The sequence below is a fragment of the Zerene cesonia genome, chromosome 28 (genome assembly GCF_012273895.1).
Source record: "Zerene cesonia ecotype Mississippi chromosome 28, Zerene_cesonia_1.1, whole genome shotgun sequence".
Taxonomy (NCBI): Eukaryota; Metazoa; Arthropoda; class Insecta; order Lepidoptera; family Pieridae; genus Zerene; species Zerene cesonia.
Window position 1 is genome coordinate 3,021,642 of NC_052129.1, and position 6,000 is coordinate 3,027,641.

Here is a 6,000-nt window from a genome sequence, read left to right on the forward strand (position 1 = left end):
ATATATTTTTTTATTAAACATTCAATAAATCTTTTGAGGTAATAATTTGAAGCAGCATTTCCTATCACTTTAAAAACATCGTTAAAGACGTTCAAAAAAAATATAACAAACATATATCGGAAAAAATACTTTCATATGTAAAATGTATATGTAAAATGCATAAAATAATCATAAAGTAAGCATTTATGGCAGGGCTTACAACATGAATGCTTATTACCAAAAACGTTATCACATTTACGACTAAATTCGATAGATTTCTTTGTATTGTCAAGGTAATGTTGAACATATTATTTAGAATTGAATGTCCGAGTTTGTTTTGATTGCCAGGTGAAGAAGATAATTTTATCGATATCACGAAATGTGACATACCTAAGTGTATTTTGTAAGTTTTAGTGATGTTAGTTGAAACTTAGACTGACAGTTATAGCAAATAAATAGTAAGAGCTTCATTATAATTATTTGTTTTATTGATACGTTATTGTAAAGAAGTATGTAACTTTTACATTTTATATGTAATATAAGCTGGTTTGGCCATATGTAGATTCTTATTTTCGATTATTCTATACATTACGTTTGCAAAATCGATTTTAAGGTCAATTTGATGGACAACCTCATTACCTTTAGGTCTAAGCGTTTCTATTAATTCCGAATAAAGATGGAACCTAAAAAGAAAATCACTATACTATACGAAACATTTTGAGCTTAATTCATAATAACTGTCCGACAATTCAAACCGATACCTTTAAAATAAGTTAAATATGCTAAATATTTTATACACTAGTGATATTTCACACATTCGTACCGACATTTGATTTGATAATTTCATAAAAATATTTTAAAGGAACATACATAATACATATATTTTAAGAAGAGTAACACGCCTTATATAACACAAAGTTCATTAAATTCAGGTATATGTAAGATTGCCAGTAATAAAAGCCAAATTTCCAACCGTTACTGATTACTGTTTTGTTGAAATCGGGTTAACAAAGCTATCCATTATGTCTTGTTTAATTAGCAGGCTTCGATTCAAATTGTTAGTGCCTTCGAATTAATGAAACCTCTTTGTTTTCGCGGGAGTAACGCCATCTATTGGGAACAGATAACAAATCTCATAAGCACATCTTTTTAATTAGGCTGGGGAAATGCCTTTCTTTTAAGAACGTATTTTTTTTTAATCTTGCTTAAAAAAATTTCGCGAAATTTACCATATAATTGAGTAAACATGTAAATGTTTGAAAAAGCTCGCTTAATATTTCGTTTTAGTTTGTGCTAAAAATATGAATTCAAAGTATGTAAAGCGCAGGTAATAATACCCTCTCATGATTTTTGTAATTAATTGAAGAAACCCTTTGAAACTGAAAAAGTGTAGTCAAGTTATGCTATGTTATAACAAAAGATTGTAAATATCCGTTAACTGGTCTTGAAATCTGAAAAGCTATGTTTTTCATTTATTTATAACTTTAATGAGATTAAAAATAAACAAAAGCTCACTATTGAAAAGCTTTAGTAACAGCTTTTTCATGGATATATTGTGATATTTGACGCGACCGTACCTCAAGGTTCTTTTATTTACCTCATGCATGTAAATGTAAAATATTTCTAACTCTAACTAATGATGAGTTACTATTATCGCTTCATCTTTAGAATACCGTTAGTAAGTTAATTAATAGTCGCCCACTAAACCTTTTGAACACCGACTAAACCTGCTTCCTGACTGTTTACGATGTTATGCTATCACGCTGCGCGCATCAACTACGCTAATCCTTGGTCCTTATAAATATCCAACAACCGCATTTTAACAAGCACGCATCGCAACGCCGAGCACTTGCGGGCAGCCGAATTCAAACTATCGATTTAACTACACGATGTTGGAAAGAATTCCTTACAACAATGAGCCGGTGTAACAATAAATACCTTAATGATATCCCGAGATCGGAGAAAAGGCGTCTAGCCGCGGCAGGCGGAACCCGTCCCACACTTATCAAGAGAAATCCAGCACTATAACAAACGTAACACAAAACATCACAAGGTGAAATGGCACAATCTCACAGGAACACTATAAATCCACAACACTGGTTTGGTTTTGTATGGTTTATCGTAACGCGATAGCGTTGCACCTCGACGAACTACCGACGCGCACGGCGACCGGGCACGGACTGAACTGGTTTTGCGAGGCGCGGGTGAGGGGGGCGGGGTGCGGTCGGTCGGGTGCGTTTGGTTCGCTTTTATGAAAATATTTTGTGAGTAATGCACGTGTTATGTTGAATGCGTCGGCCGCTCGAACTCTTCGATTGAACAGCATCGTTGGTAAGGAGATAAAGATAATAAAAACCTACGTAGTCGCGGTAAGTGGCCGTGCCGGGGCAAGTTGTGGGGTCTTTGTCTCTCCTGCCTACGCTAACTATTCAACAGCAAAAGCTCGGCGACTTAGCGCTTGGCGCTTGCTATGCTTAATGCTATCTGTAATTGAATTTACAGCGATTGGGTGGGTTCGGTATTAAGTTTCTTATTGGACACAATATCTTGATTTCGATACTGATTACACGCAAATAGAATATATAGAATGTATATATAATAACTAATAAATAAACTCAGTATAACTTGCAATGATTACTTTTGTAATTTTTTTCTTGCATCATCTCGTAAGTTAAAATCTGGGTTGAGTATCATACTTCTACATCGAGCACATAAAACTTAATGAAGCGAACATAACAAATTAAATTAACCTCATTATAAATTATGTTACCAGCCATGAGGAATTCCTTTTAATGCATTTAAATTTAAATGCAGTATCTACAACATCTCGAGTGTCATAAAAAAGTTAGACATCTAAACTTAAAGATTTCATTTGCATAAGAACTCTTTGAATATTCAAAGTTAAATTATTTATAAAACTGATGTCGAAAGTACGTTGCCTTTTTATATAATACTAGCTGTGCCGCCGGTTTCACCTGCGGACGAACGCGCGGGAAAAATTTAGTTTTCTATTGCCTAGTACAGTATTATGTTATCTGTGGTATTGCTATGCTCAAGTCATATGATGGCATGCTACATCACTGCCAAGAGTAATCAAAAATGGCTTTGTGGTTTTCGCGTGAAAGCGTAACAAACAAAATTGCAATATTTAATACAAATATGGTAAATTAAATCAATATTTTTCTAAATTCTTAGAAATACCAATGTTATAGCATTTAAAGTATGTTTATCACTAAAATTACTTATAATTCAAAACACGTTACACGACTTAACTTGCACTTTTTATAGAAAAACGCATAATTATCGGGTTGCTATAAAAAGTGGACGATAGGGTTTTTTTACTTCAAAATCTTGGACTAGGTAGCTTCCTGCCTGCGGCTTCGCCCGCGCTTTCAATAGCTTATTCGTATACCGTAGGATAAAAACCATCCTTCATCTAATAGTACCTCCCCCCAAGGTCGTCGCTGGCTTGTTTCTAAAAACTAATTATTGATAGTATAATCCCCATGTTTTGATACATTCGATACTGAAACAAAATGGATGTTTGTATCAATTAATTCAGAACACGTTAAAAACGGCTAATCTATGTAGTTCCGACCGGAGGCTTTGCATACCTACAGAAGGATTAAACCATAATGGAGGAATCGAGTGCACTCTATTGCTATGCCATCTGATTGCTACTAAATTGCTTTTCTGTAGATATTAAATTTAGAGAAATATTTGAACTTTAAAAGGGTTATAGTTGGAAGCTGTATGCAAAATGTCTTGTTAACGTGATGGCTCGTTATCAATTTTATCGAAACAGAAAAGCGGCTTTCAATAATCCTGCTAATACTACTTCCTACTTCCTACTAATATTATAAATGTGAAAGTTTGTAAGGATGTGTGTGTGTGTTTGTTGCTCTTTCACACAAAAACTACTGAACGAATTGATATGAAATTTGGTACGTAAGTAGACAGCTGGACAACTGGAATAACATATAGGCAACTTTTATCCCAATATTCCTACGGGATAAAGACTTATGCGGGTGAAACCTCGGGGCGCAGCTAGTCCTACTAATATTATAAATGCGAAAGATTGAAAGGATGTGTGTGTTTTTGTTACTCTTTCACGAAAAAACTACTGAACCGCGGGGCGAAAATAGTTCTTTAATAAAATAATGAAACAATTATATTTATTAACACAACACACACTAAAGGACTGTACAAACTCATTAAAATAAAATAAAAATAAATGTGATTTTGTTTGATTTAAATTTTAAGATTTTACTTTTGAAACAGTTCTCACTGTAAAAAGTAAAAACAAGCTTTACGTATCATTTATCAAATCTATATTGATAAAATAAAGCTAAAGAGTTTGTTTCCTTGATTTCGTCAATCTCCGGAACAACGGGACCGATTTAAATATTATCCTTCAGTGAAGATGATGATAATTGATGTATACGTGATCGCCGAGTTATATAAGCTCGCTAGTGGAAGAAAAACAACTAATGATACAACAAACTACTAATGATTTATAATACTTATCTTATAATCTATGAATCACAATAAATCATATTGAATTTGAATTTGAATTTTTGTTAATTTTTCAAAGGTTTTCGTTTCATATCAAATAATCAAACAAAGTTTGATATAGCATTTCATAAAATGTCATTTCTGTACTCAATATTGCTTGATAATTTCTTGCATTTTTTACCCGCTTCACCTTAGTAATGTCAACCGAAGCCATATGAAAGCGCTAGCTAAATAAACATGGTTAAACAAGAAGTCTTTGTAGTAATTTGATTCTAAGGTATTCATAACGGAAATTCAATTTTATTTAGGTTACTCACTTAAGTTCTTTATTAATTACTAGCTGCGCCCCACGGTTTCACCCGCGTAGGTATGCCGTAGGAATATCGGGATAAAAACTTGCCTATATGTTATTCCAGTTGTCCAGCTGTCCACGTGCCAAATTTCATTGCAATCGGTTCAGTAGTTTATGTGTGTGACTGACTGACATAGTGATCTAACGCACAGCCCAACCATTGGACGGATCGGGCTGAAATTTGCCATGCAGATAGATGTAATGACGTAGGCATCCGCTAAGAAAGGATTGTGACGAATTCTTTCCCGAGGGGAATAAAACAGACGAAACAGACAGAGGGCGAAGCTGGGGGGAACAGCTAGTACACATATAAATAAATTAATTAATAGCACAGTTTTAAAATCCTTAACTTGAAATGCGCAATAACAATTGAAAAATCAAAAGCAAAACATTAAAACACTCTCACGTGTCAAGCAGATATTTTATTTTCACATCAGGTTTGTTTAATGGAAGAATTATTGGATTAACAATAACGCGCATACAATATTCGGGGAGTCGTAAATAAACGTTCATCCAATTTGGCTTTGAGTAATCGAATGAGTTATACATAAATAATATTTTATTTGAACTATGTAAACGTACGAATCATATTATGTGTATGGTTATGCAATACTCTCGGTCCTACCTGGCTTCCCTTGTAGTACAATTAGCACTCAGGGATCACGTACATAAGGTTGAAAGAATTTTTGAAATTAGTCCAGTAGTTTCTGAGATTATTCAAAACCCGGTAGGGTTCAAACAAACAGACTTCAGCACTATAGCATAAAGTGTAGACAGAGAGTTTAGATATGCCTTCTTTGGAAATTTAGTTTCGCAAATTTGCTGATAAATAATATAGGTATATCTAAGCAAAAGTATTTCCTAGTGCATTATTAAGAACCTAAGTAAAAACTTAAGTTATTTATTGTTTTGTATCTACGGCACTTATAAGACATTGAAAAGTAAAATGGAACCACATCTTACAGTATTTCTTGTCGGATCTTTAAGAAACTGCTTGATGAAAAAACTCTATAGGTAATGACGTTTTTTCGTTGATTTTACCCTATCTGAAAGAAGATTTGATGTTTGTTTGTTTGTCTAATTTTATATACACAAATAAAATATGATTTTTTTTTTAGTTTTAGTATATTTACATAACACATATACCAATAATA

General features: G+C 33.4%; 1 protein-coding gene across 2 annotated transcripts in view; it reads right to left on the reverse strand.

Moving 5' to 3' along the window:
• The window catches only part of LOC119837714 (latrophilin Cirl), a 233,474-nt gene extending 231,317 nt beyond the window's left edge, over positions 1-2,157 (reverse strand). For both annotated transcript variants that reach the window (XM_038363447.1, XM_038363444.1), the window contains exon 1: positions 1,918-2,157. The gene's annotated coding sequence lies outside the window, so the exon portion shown is untranslated. The remainder of the gene's footprint in view (positions 1-1,917) is intronic.
• Between the last annotated feature and the right edge of the window lie 3,843 nt (positions 2,158-6,000).